This window comes from Anabrus simplex, chromosome X (assembly GCF_040414725.1).
Source record: "Anabrus simplex isolate iqAnaSimp1 chromosome X, ASM4041472v1, whole genome shotgun sequence".
Classification (NCBI taxonomy): domain Eukaryota; kingdom Metazoa; phylum Arthropoda; class Insecta; order Orthoptera; family Tettigoniidae; genus Anabrus; species Anabrus simplex.
Window position 1 is genome coordinate 90,350,897 of NC_090279.1, and position 14,332 is coordinate 90,365,228.

Here is a 14,332-nt window from a genome sequence, read left to right on the forward strand (position 1 = left end):
TCCAAGTGTTTCGTCGTAGATAAGTACAGAAATATTACGGCAATCACCTCACAACACGATGGCAGCTGCTTTAACATTGGAGCTATATTTCTTTATCTTCTACTGTTTCTTTTCAAATATTAAATTTTACACTTTGCTAAACAAATAACGATTCAGGTACAGATCTGGCTTGTTAGCTTGGGTACAATGTTGGAAAAATTAGATAACAATAAATTAATAATATAAGCATGAAGCTCCCTAATTACAATTTTTAAATCAGCGCTACTGATCCTTTCAATCAACTGTCAAGGAGACGGATCTTCCAATTTCTACATCAGGGGAAGAGCTTTTTGTTCTACAAATTCACATTTTTGTAGACTATTCTCGAAATTTACAAGTTCCTCGCCTATCCAGGCACAACCTACATTTAACAAAATGAAACAGTACTCCCTGTCCTAACTGCTCAACAGTCTAACTGCCTAAAAATGAAGTGAATGGTGTTAACTGTAACAGGGGTAACAAGTACCCATCCTACCTGACCTTTGGTAAAAACAAAAGGTAAAGTTACTGGCCGAAAATCGAAATGGTAAGGGGGCGAACACATTCACTACTTGATATTTACATGAAATTCTTAAAACCCTATTTGGGCTAATGGCCCGAAGTTAGAGAGGTGACTACATGAAGAAAACATTTAAGTTACAGAAATGCTAGGTGTATTTTAACGGTTACAAAATCATGGTCACCTCAATGTCAACTTGAGAGGGAATACATGAGAGTTACTCACTCTCTATTCCCTGACTTGTTTCTTTTATCTCAAAATCTACTTGTTAATTCTTTTCTCCTGAAGTTGTTTTTTCCACATGTTTGAATACATCAGGTATTCTGAGAGAAGCGATAAGCTCTGACACGTGACCAAGCTGTGTATCGGCCATCTTCTCCTGCAGCTAGCGGCGTCTGGTGTCATTTCATCTCTGCGCATCTTGGAAGGAGGAATAAGGACAGGCTTTATACAAACACAAATTACTGTCAAAGGGTGTCTTATAAGTACTTCTTAATTTACAACTGTCACGTATTTTGCGTTCAGTCTGCAACTCTCTGTGGTTCATTTAGTTTCATAGCTTTAATCTTTATCTCGTTAAGAACTGAGTCTAACTATCGCCGTATTGGTCCTATTGCAATGTACATTATTCTTCGCCACTCGCCAAACATGACCCCACCACCAAAGCCACATTAAATCAACAGCTGTACTGTACGAATTGGGATTGAACTACCCTCATTCCGAATATCCTCCTGCCATTGTTTCCACCTCATTGTACCAGCAGGCATTCTCACTACTCTCAAGTCTGTTACTCATATCTCATAAACAATGTAGCCCCACATCCACCCAGCTTTCACTCCCATGCAGTAAAGTTGATGTGAAAACAGACCGATGAAAAATAGTGGGGTCTGGGAATTATTTCTCACAGAATGCCGTTGATCAAACTCTGAGCTCACTGCAGTGACTTTTAACAGGGAGGGCTACAACTCAGAATATACTTGAGGTGGCCACACCTATTCTGTAACAACTTGTATCCCGAACTCAGGACCACTCATCTGTTGAAGTACGTGACTACAGTAACCTACACCATGAACTATTAATATTGAACTTATAATATGGTAATAAGTTTAAGACTTAGCGGGGTAACCGCAAGGACTCTGTAGAATATAGGCCTAATTGTCACAAATCCACAATTCAGTACAAGTGTTTGCTACCACATTGAAGCACATTGCCTGTGATATATTTCCAGCTGAAAGTAGGAGTTTTTATACCAAGGTTTAGCTCGTCCCTTGGATACAATACTACAGCTGCAGAAGGGATTTCTGGAGATTATGATACTAGACACGTGTTACGTCCTCTGACACCTTCAGACAATAGGATGCCGTTATCTTATGGAATACTGTCGAAAGAGGCTACTAAAAGAGATGCCTGTCTTGAGAGAGCATGCGTTAGCGAACTGGGAGCTTTAGCTGAGTCTAGGCATGATGTATTCTAAGTTGTTGTGTATCTAACCCCCCTTGGCCAACTCTTGTAGGGAACTTTATTCTGATGTTGTGGAGTTCTAAAAGAGTAAAGCTACTCCAGGGGCAGCCTTGCCTTAAGTAAGAGCCGAGCAACCTGTGCCGTTGTTGTGTCTGCATTGGTGAACTAGGGGTATTTAGTTGAGTCTAGACATGTTGGGTGGTAAGCTGTTGTCTATCTAACCTCCTGGGCCAACTCTTGTAGGACACTTCATTCTGATATGGTAGGGTTCTATAAGAGTAAAGCTCATCCAGGGGCACCCTTGCCTTAGGTAGGAGCCGAGCAACCTGTGCTGTTGTTGTGTCTGCATTGGCGAAATCGCGGGCATCTGTATCTGAGTCTAGGCATGTTGTGTGTTAAGCTGTCGTCTATCTAACCTCCTTGGCTAACACTCGTAGGGGGCACTTCAACCCTAGGTGAGCAGAGTAAATGTCACTCCTCAGGATTCGAACGTGGAGTTGACATAAACTCAAAAACTAAAAGAGCTTAAGTGCATTTCAAATATCCTCACCCTGATTGAAATATGTGTACGATGAAGATGTACTGACTACAGTAAATGTGGAGACGTGTATATGTCAGCAGAAAAAAAAAGAATGACTTTGCGTGCTAAGTTGTATTTTTCCTATCTGGCGTTGTAAAGGAATGCGACAGTGTGTTATGACTTGAGAGAACTTGGAGTCTTCAGCTACAGGTCAAAGCTTGTTCGCGGTGACGTCACTACAGCTTTTGCTACTATGATGACGTCACTCCACCCATATCCCCGTGTTTTATGTGGTGAGAGGGAGGGGTAGAATTGCATCAATGGTATATTGCCAGTCGCAAGGGTGACTAAAAGGGAGGGCTAACTCAGGAGGTCGCTCTGCTAGGACACAGGGGTAAATAGGCATACACAGAGCCTTATAGAGGCAATTCCCTAAACCCTTCTTCTTCTTCTTCTCCTTCTTCATCTTCTTTATCTGTTTACCCTCCAGGGTCGGTTTTTCCATTGGACTTACCGAGGGATTATACCTCTACCGCCACAAGGGCAGTGTCCTGGAGCTACAGACTCTGGGGGTCGGGGAATACAACTGAGGAGGATGACCAGTACATCACCCCGCCTCACCCACGCGTTAACATCTCGAGACCTAATTGCTGACGTGATTATGGTCAAATGTGCTAGGTTAACCCATGCGTTTGACGCCAGGCTTAACTTTACGAGGGCGTTACAGTCTCAAGTTTGAGATTCGACTTTGATCCTGAGATTTGTGGGAGCTGATGGCTACACATAGGACTAGGGATATGGAGTAATACAAATGTTTTACTCATAGGGGACGTAATATTGGGAAGCATGTTGGAAATTCTAGAAACGGTGAACCTAGGATGCACATATCAGCAAAAAAAATAATTGCTCGTGCAAGTTGACTAGTTTGGATGTGTTTGCTGACCCATGGAATACAAAGTTCATTTTTTCTACATGTTCACAACTTAGGTACAATCACGCAGGAAGACCTAACCTATTTTTATACTGAATACCCAATATAATAGGTAAAAATAATGTAGTGCCGGAATTTAGCTCTGCAGGATTTCGCGTATTATCAGAATTCCCGAATACAGAATAAAATCCCTACCTACACTTCACGTTCGATGCTCCTGCAGGTCTAACGTCGCGTTGGCCACGCATTAAACTCCTAGGACTTGACATGGTACTAGGGAGATGGTGTAGGTCATAATACACAATGTGCTTTATTCATTGAGGCTTAACGCTGAAAAGCGACCTTAGGTCTTGGGGAGTGGAAGGACCGCGCAAGGTATCAGACAAAGAAGGACAAGAGCTACGAAAGGCGGGGAAATTAAAGACTCCTTAGCCCTCGTAAACGTAATAGCGTGGGGGTTGGAAAAGAACAAGAGTTAACCGAGGAAGGTCGGATAGGATAGATGAAAGTAAGTGGCCTGACACAAGTAAGTAGAAGCACGCGTATACAAGGGCTCTTATGGCACTAACTCGGTGGAGGCTGTGCTAGGGCTTTTTTTTTCAAGTATTACCCCAATTCGAGGTTCTATCCTCCTAACCGGATGCCCTTCCTAACTTGCGACTCTCTGTGGAGTGATGTAACATAGGTAGGAGGGTGATGGAATACTGCTCTAAGAAACAACTAAAAAGGGGTGTTATGAGCTCTTAGCTTCCGAGCGTGGTATTAGCGGCTAGAGGACCTCAATCTGAGTCTGGCATTAATTATAGTTGTTTAACTTTCATTGAATAGGGAATCGAGGGTTGCTATTACTTTGAAAGGATGAACTATTCCGTAGACAAACTGAGCTGCCAAAAAAAACCTAACACAGAATAACATAATTTTTAATTAAAAATATATTAACTTTAAAACTAAAATTAAAAAGTGTAGAATATCAATTTCTCTCACAGTAAAGAAATCTCCAAAAATTCACATCATAGATAATTGACAGGTCGTAACAATCCTAGAAGTAAATATTCAACCGTAAACATTGAGAAATATAGTTCAATATAAAATGTGTGGCAGGTGAGGGCTCTACATTGCAAATAGATTCAATGTTTAAATCATCCTTTTAGCGTGCAATGTATTCTTTCTTTCTTTGTTGGCAACCTGACTACAGCGCCACTCAGCTGACGAAGTAAGTTTCTAGAACATTGTAATAGGGTTGCCATGTCTGCAGCACTTCGTAACTTAATCAATTTCCTTTCAGGTAATTCTCATGGTGGCCACTTTCATTAACATGATCCCATGTAAAGCGGCTCTAAGGAGGACTATCTGTTAATTTGTGGTGTTATTGTGTGTTCCAGACTCGGTGCGACTGTGTGCGGCACTCTATGGGTTACTGGCGGAACATGTGGAGAGGAGGGAGTTGCAGCCGAAAGATGATACTAGAGTGGTGGAAGAATTGGGGAGAAGCCCTAATGAGACAGAGAACAGCGCTAGTTCATGGGAAGATGTGCTGAAAAGGAGATGGTGATAGAACAGATGGAAGAGGCGTTTGAGAAGAAAGCAAAGGATGTGGAGAAAGCGCGTATGGAGAGAGAAGAGGAGTTGGAGAGAGTATATAAGAATAGAGAGGAGGAAAAGAAAAGTGCATGTAAGGACGGAGAGAAGGTTGTTGAGAAGAAAGAGCTGGCGTGCGAGATGAGAGAGAAACTTCCTCTCCAGAGAGAGAGGATTGGCGGAAAAGAGAAGAAGGTGCACAGTGGCGGGAACTGGTCTTCCAGTACGAACCAGGTCACGAAATCCTTCAGAAAATTCTATATTGGGCCGCTGATCAGAGATATATCAATGTGGTGAATTTCCTTCTTGCAAGAAATCCCTGTGTGGACTGGAAGCGTACCGATTTGAACCATGCTGCAGAAGGGGACAGCTGCATGTTGTGGAGGCACTGGTAGGAAAGGAGAAAATCGAGGTCGAGAGGACTGTCTCTCCTTTGGAAGGAGTGACATTGATATGAACATTGGTACCCACAGAGAAGGAGTGCCTGCACTTTCCTTGTCAGCCGTACAGGGCCACGTGGAGGTGGTGATGTACCTGGTGGAGGAGGGAGGTATTACTGGGGAGTTGCTGGGTACTACTCTTGTACAAGCTGCTCAGTGGGGTCACCTCGATATAGTGATGAACCTCACCACACTAAACCACACTAGTCTCAGCGTTAAGACTATTGATGATTACCCTCCACTACATGTGGCTGCATGTGAAGGTCACCTTGAAGTAATGATGTACCTCACCACACTAGACCACACTAGTCTCAATGTTAAGAAAAGTGTTGGTTACACACCATTACACTGGGCTGCACGTGGAGGTCGCTTTGAAGTAGTGAAGTACCTCACCACACTATACCCCACTAATCTCAATGCTAAGACTAATAGTTGCATAGCTCTGACCCTTGCCAAACGGAGGGGGGAAGGCACCATGAGGTGGTACGCTTCCTAGAGCAGTGCTCATTGAATAAGTAAGTTACTTGAACACACAAGAGTAATCTAGCGTGTCTCCCTCTATCTGTAGTACGATCCCTACCTGCGCCTTGGAGGTGAGAAGGAGCCCTTCCTCCTCTCACGAGATTCAGTGTTACAACAGTGAGGGATCCTGCCGGTAACAAAGAACTCTGTGTTGTGTAGTTGCCTGGAAGCGAATGGTATTCTGTGCTAAGGCTTGTACCAATGTAAATAAATTGTTTCAATGTAATAAAACTGTTAAATATGAGTTAGTGTTGGCCCCAGAACCATCTTCCTTGTGATTAAATTAGCAGCTCTCTGCCTCCTTTGTTACTAAGGGTTGCAGACCATATGACGCTCTCTAATTGGGAGTTGAGTAGAGCAATATACTTGCACAGTATCGTCGAATTAAGTGGTTGAAGCCGGTCTACAAGCTGAGAACAGTGTGGATAGTCAGCACCATAGAACATCCAGGTATGTGACCTCGAGGAACGTTTCCGTTAAAGACACTGGCATCCAAGTATATAGCTTGATCTCACTTAGGTGTTTAACATTTCAAAGGTTAGCGATGCAAGATGGCGGATGACAGCTGTCAAAAAAGCACGTGGATTTGTTTACCGATTCAAATCTTGCGCTAGTAAGGTTAAGTTGGCAGCACTGAGGTTTAGGCCCGTTAAGATGGCAGCACTGAGGTTAGCGATGCGTTGTTGTCGAAGACAGCTATCAAATAGCACGTGGCTGTCAAAAAAGCACGTGGCTTTGTTTACAAACAAGAGCACGTGGCTTTGTTTACTAACAATAGCACGTGGTGATGACGTCATAGTCACGTGACCGGAGTCAATGATCTCAGGGTCAATGACCTCGGTGCTGACTCAGCAAAAATAATGCTGACGAGGTGGATTTTGACGCCCACAGCTCCCCTACTTCTACTGACTGATAAAATACAATATAAACATAGACTATCAAGCTGGAAACGTGTTGAAATCTTGTTCTAACGCCAGCTTGGAAGATTTCCAGAAGTTTACTATCATTCTAAATGATGATAAACTTTTATAAAATTAATTAATTAATTATCACATTACTAATTCATCTTACATTTGACAATGCCTTAATTGTTATCTCGATCACCATTGATGTAAAGTGCATTACAATAGTTTAATAACCACCATTTAAATGTTTATTACTGACAATTAGTGTCACCAATTATTGCATTATAATAAATTATAATTTTACATCATGGGTTATTAACTTTATATTTTCTTGGAACATTCCAATATAGCGGTTCCATTATTGTATCGTGGTTGCAAAGTTGATCACTGAATTTGAAATAATTCTGACGGCTTGGGTTGGAATATTTCGGACTGAGTGACGTGGTTGAGAAATGGCGGCAATACTGATTGTCCCGTGTTTCACTCTATTAACTGTCGGCCACACATCTAATAAATTTTCTTCCTCCACTATTTACGCTTTATAAATCGGAGTATTATTCCCACAAAATTATCTGTAACTTCTGATTGATAGCCTATCGTGACTAATAATACAGAGCGCTAACACTGAAATACTTAGAATGGCGAATTTTCATTGGCTGAGGTATTTTGATGATTGTCTGTCTGGACGATTTCACTTCATTTTTAGGGGTTTCAGGAAGGTATTTCCAACTTCTCTCTTCGTTGCTCCGTGGTTCCTTGTCTCGCAACCAGCGGAAAATTCCCACACGTGTGGGTGGGTTGTCCTACTTTCTACGCTATCTACTGCGCACTGGTGAGCTGTTGTTGTTTTATTGCCCCCAACAGAAGGTGATTTTAAGAAACTTCAGTGGCTTAAGGATATTCTTTGGCGGTCTTTGTCAAAATACTGCTGTAAGAATTTCGCTGTATGAAAAAATTTACATTTTTATATTCAATAAAATTTTATTATGATTAAATGATGGGAGCAGAAAGTTAACATTTACCTAAATTAATGTGTGCTTTCGTATATAATGACAAACTACGATGGTGTGAGAGGTTTATATGCTTTATAAAGTCGTTGTCAGGTGTCTGTACAATACGAAAAATCACGTGTAATTTATTTTTTTGGTTTCAGTTTTAGTTTCCCAGGTGCTGTAATTATGAATATTGTGCTTTAATTGATTTCAGTTTTCAAGCTAATGAGGCAAGGAAGAATATGTGTAATTGCATTAAGATGGGAGAATTTCTTGCCTGGCAAGCATTCAACATTATGCTCGAAGCATTTCTCACCGGAATGTTTTTATAACGAAGCTCTTGATGTGGGAATTAAAATGAAGCCAAATTCAGTACCAACAATTCTTAATTTCCCACACCACATTTTACCAGCAGGATGTTTCTTTTCTTCAGCGGTTCCTATTTATAGGCCTATTTCAAATGTGACATGCACATTAGTTATAATGTGCTTTACCAAGCCGAAATTAGTAGGTGGACTGAAATATCACCTGTGTTGCTTTTTATGTATCCCTTTATTATGATCATTATTGTTGAAGCAGCATATTATAGAAGACTCATATACAACCAGTGCCAATTGAACTGCTGTTGACCCTAGTGTATTGTGTATTTTCCGACTGATGATAAGTGAACCTGTTTATCTTTTGCTCCTGAGAGTTCATCTGGTGGCGCTGTACGCTACTCGTGTAGCTGTGTTTGCGCATTGCTTGGTGTAGATATACTTCAGTACACCAAGAATGGTAAATACAGTTTTTACTGCTGTTTGTGAAAGTTATGAAGTGTTTATTTTAGATGTCATTCTCATTAATATTTAAAATTAGGCTACATTTCCGTATGAAGAACTTTCAAATGTTACCCTCAACCATTAATCCGAATAATATGATGCGGTAATTGGAAAAAATAAATGTCCCTTATATTATAATAAATAATTGACATTAAACAACAAATACTTACAAAAATACGATCATAATGGGATTGTAATCTATGGTAGGTCACCTTCAGGAAGGACTTCCGCTGTAAATATCCATTTATGTCCACGGTTTTCATTGTAATTTACGGTTAACCAGAGCAGCTAAGTAAGTACCTCCCATGTTCCGAATTCATGACCTTTTCGAATGCCACTGTTTGACAATTAACCATATATCCTCTCAGAACCTATTTCGAATCCCCGATGATCTGATAATGATATTGGCCTCTCGCTGCAACATTCACTCTGTGTATTAATGCTCTGAAGGTAGCATTGAAGTATAATTCTAGGTGATTCACCGATGATTGAAGTTTAAGAATAATATCGCCCTGTCCACAAAGTGAGATAATGTTCAATTTACAATATTTTATACAAAAATCATGAAATATGAGTACCGGTGGGTACACCTGCCCCGCTCATTTAAATCATGCGCATTGTAGAACGACATCTTAAATTGTAGATGGCAACAATTAGTGCAAGAAATTTGGACTTCTCCCAATAGATGTCTCTATTAAAAAGGAACTACAAAAAATCTGAAGATATTTGTTTTTCCTAGGTTTCTAAAACTGAGTTGATTACGTTTTGTGTTGTTTTGTTCAATGGTTTACTACACTTCTGTCTCTGACCGCCGACTTCCAATATTGACCAATAGGAAATGTATATATTTATTTCAACCAGTAGGGATTTTCATGTACCTATGAAAATTATCCAATAAGAATTGGGGGGGGGGGGTTGTCGGGCTTTACCTCAGTGTTTTCGGGAACCTTCCTCTTGAGTGTATAAGCTTCCCACATTTCGAGCCACTTTGTCTTGCTAATCGCTCTAGTCTAGTGTGTGTGTGTGTACAAAGGAGGCGGGGCCTCGCCAGTCGTCGAGCATCTACAGGTAATGACAGTCCATCCGTATTAAGTGAAAGCTAACTCGAAGGGAAGGTTTCCGAATTGAACAATGTATCATAAATTGTTAAGTTCTACTTCTAAAGGAAATTTCTAACAGCTGTATGTATTTTAAACTTCATTAGGGAATAGAGAATGAGTTACTCTCTCGACTTCCCTCTCATGTTGATTTTGAGGTGACTAGAATTATGTAACCTTTTCAATCTTTAAATTCTGTGACGTAAAGATTTTCTCCAGCTAGTCACTTCATTACTTAGCCTCTGTATCGTCGGGCCACGAGCCCAACTAGTGTTTTCAAGGAGTTCGATTGTTCGCCTCCACTTCTCTTTGATTTTGGGCTCATAACGTTAACCTGTTGTGTAACTCAAGCAACTGTACAGGCTGTGATGTGAAGTATGTATTGAATGCCAGACAAAGTTAGTAGGTAAACGAGCATGCACTGATGTAAGGTATGGATCGATGGCCAGAAAATATTACTTATTAACTATTAAGCGTGAATGTAGGCATTTTGCTATATCATTCAAATAACATACTGTATTTCATTTGAGATGAATGTTCAAAGGTTATGGGTAGCAGTTTGTTATGACTGTTGACCTTGAGCATCTGTGTACCTTCCTCACACCTCGACCCCTCTCTGACACGCAGTAGTCTGCTAACCCTTGACTGATGGCCGTTGCGTTATAAGACAATTTATTCTTGTGGATCACAACCGTGATCAGTGCGACCACTAGCGTGACTTCTTTTGACTGTGTTCGTTTCTTATTACGGTGTCTAATCTCAGTTCCTGTGTCATGAGTTTATTGGTATATAGGAGCGAATTGGATGACTGTGAGAAAATAAATCTATGAACCAGACATTGAGGAAGGTAATGGAGGGAGTGAGTGAGACAAATCACAATGCCAGTAATTTTTCAGGTGTCTCTTATAAATGCACACATAATAATATTACACTGTACAGAAAATACAGTTCTTTTCACAATGCACAATCATATTCATTGAATAAGTAGCACAGAACAGCCTCATATCACAAAGAAAGTATTGATCGCAATTGTGATCCGCACGACCACCGGAGAGTTAATTCCAAGTATTAATAATAAAGATGATAATAATAAACATATGTATCGTGTTAGCTCAAGATGGAGTTGTTTACCTTTAAAAATTATATTCGTACTTCCTTTGGACATAAAAGACTTATGGCAGGAGATCATCAGAAATAAGACAACAAATGCGTAACTCTAGCAACTGTACAGGCTGTGATGTGAAGTATTGATGGATGGCGGGAAATGTTTCCAGGAAGCAGTACAGGCTGTAACGTGAAGTACGGAAGGATTGCAAGACAATGTTACCTAGCAAACTTGCAGGCTGTGATGTGGGGTATGGATTGATGGCATAAAGTGTTACCTAGTAACCGTGCAGACTGTGATATAAGGTATGGATGGAGGGCCGCAAAATGTCACCTGGCAAACAATAAGGATGTGATTTTAACTATGGGTCGATGGCCAGGCAGAGTTATCAGTAACTACGCAGGCTGTGATGTGAAGTATGTTTGGATGGTCAGATGATTTTACCCAGTAACAATTCTGGCTGTGATGTAAGGTATGGATGCATGGCCAGGAAGTATTACCTACAAAATTGAAGGTTGTGATGTGAAGTATGCGTTGATGGCCCGAGCATGTAACGTGGTAACCGTGGAAGCTATGGTATGAAGGTTGGACGAATGTCCAGAAATTGTTACCTACAAGACATGAAAGCTGTGATATGAAGTATGGATGGATGCTCAGACAATTTTACCTAGGAACAGCGCAGACTGTAATGTGAAGTGTGGATGGATGACCATCCGATATTACATGGCAAACTTGCAGGCTGCGATGCAAGGTATGGATGGATGGCCAGACAATATGCGGTAGTAACTGTGCAGGCTGCGTTGTGAAGTATGAATGCATGACCAGACAATGTTACCCAGAAACTGTACAGGCTGTGTTGGAAAGTATGAATGAATGGACAGACAAGGTAACCTACAAATTGTTCAGGCTGTGTTGTGAAGTATGAATGAATGGACAGACAATGTTACCCAGAAATTGTTCACCACAGGGGGTGCGACCCAATCAGGCCGTTAATTTTGCCATTTGACTATTGCTATGCCAATGAATGGGCAGACAATGTTACAGAGAAACTGTGCAGGCTGTGTTGTGAAGTATGAATGAATGGACAGACAATGTTACCCAGAAATTGTACGGGCTGTGATGTGGAGTATGGTGGATGACCGGACAATGTTTCCAAACAACCGTGCACGCTGTGGTATTACGATGAATGGATGGCCAGAAAATGTTACGTTGCAAATATTAAGGCCGTGATGTGAAGTATTGGGGATGGCCAGACAATAATACCTAGCCACCATGCTGGATGTGACGTGAAGTATGGGTGGTTGGCCAGACAATGTTGTCTACTAACGGTGCACGCTGTGATGTTAGTTATAGAAGTATGGCCAGAAAATATTACCTACCAACGTGAAGGCTGTGATGTGGAGTATCGATGGATGGCCAGAAAATATTACCTACCAAACTCGAAGGCTATAATGTGAATTATGGTTGGTTTGCCAGACAGTGTTACATAGTACCTTTGCAGGCTGCGATGTGAACTATGGATAGATGGTCAGGAAATGTTACATAGTAACAGTAGAGGCTGTGAGGTAAACTACGGATAGACGGCCAGAAAATGTTACCTAGTGTAATACAGGCTGTGTTTTGAAGTATGGATGAATGGCTAGACAATGTCACCTAGCAAACATGCAGGATTTGATGTGAAGTATGGATGGATGGCCAGATAATGTTACCAAGAAATTGTACAGCCTGTGATGTGGAGTATGGATGGATGGCCTGAAAATGTTACCTGGCAACAGTGCAGTCTGTGATATAAGGTATGGATTGATGGTCACAAAATGTTACCTAGCCACCGTACAGGCTGTGATGTGAAGTATGGTTTGATGGCAGGAATATGCTACCAAGGAACTGTACAAGCTCTGATATGAAGTTTGAATGGACGGCCACACATTGTTACCCCGCTAGAACATTGATCTGTCAGTCACGAGACCGATGATGGGCGGCCGTGATTGAGAGACGTACAGAGCGAAACTTTGATTTTCCTACAGAGAAACGTGACACCAGTTTTAAAAAATTTATAGGCGGAAAGCTCAAGACATGTGTACTTCATTACAAACTGAGCTGTTATTAGTTCTGAGGAAATGTGTTGCTTGCAGAGGAATCTCGCAGAAAATTCCCTTTGCTATTTAGCGAAAAAGCAACTTTCAAAGTATTTAGGACCTGTCTGTTGTGTAGACATTCTCTGTTACTGCGGCGGACAAGGTTGGATTCATAAAAATAATTGTTTCCCTTTAAATAGAAATATGTAACAATTAATCTCAGCGACACAAAGGCCCCAGATATCAGAGATTATCTTGTGAAAAACGAAAATGAATTCTAAAGATCGAGACCGCAGCCCTGAGGAGCTGCTCCGTTATCCGGCTCTCCAGACCGCCACCAAGTGTGGCACAGTAGATCCATGCAATTTTCCTCTCTTCAGAATATCGCAGTTGTTTCTGGGGTCGCTGTTTGCTCTTGGCCGGAAGATGATCCTGTTGCTCCGCAAAGCAATATCATCTTCGTGTCTTCAACTAGGAGGTGTATTATAGACGATCCCGATAGAAAACAGCTGTGTTCCACTGAGAGTAATAAAATCCATGGTTTCCATGATACTAACAGTTTAGGGCGTAGCGCTAATATCACCCTCTGTGTCATGTGGTGTGTCGTCTTTGCTGGGAATACTGAAAACTGCACACTCGGACAAAATCGGACATTCCAGAAACTGAAAAGGCACGACGTGACTGTAAATACATTAGAAACTGCTTCCGAAAACAATGATGTGCTTCAGATAGAAGTCACTGCCTTCGGACACGTTAAGCAGAAGTAAAAGTGAAATATCCGTCAGATACCGAGTTTTGTGGCTGGTTAAACCTCTGTCCGAAATGTGTTTCTGATCACAGTTCCCCGCAAAACCACTGTAAAGCTCTACTTCGGCATCTGCTCAAGATGAATCATTTTCAGAAGAGGAAAGTAACATTTGGCTGTAAATTCAGGTTCACTAATTCTTCAGTGACAATCCGACGGAAAGTCAGTGCTGAAGTAGAAGACGCTGGTCTTACTTTTGTTACAATAACGACACACAACAATCCTCCATCTGTACTAAGCGTGGAATCTCTGCTTCATGGGGTGGTGGTGGTGGTGGTGGTGGTGGTGGTGGTGGAGGTGGTGGTGTTGGTGGAGGTGGTTATAATTTAACCACCCTCTATTAACACTAAACAGAAGTTAAACTGATAATGTCGAAAAATGAAGGTATCAGCGAAAAAATACACTGGCCCCGAAGGCCTTGAAAATGAAAGACACCGCAGGCTCCGATACCTAATACCTAAAGGGTCAGAAATGAATTAGAGTTGTCCAAGGAAGGTCGGTTAAGACAGATGAAAGTGAGGAGCGTTCTTCAAGTAAGTTGA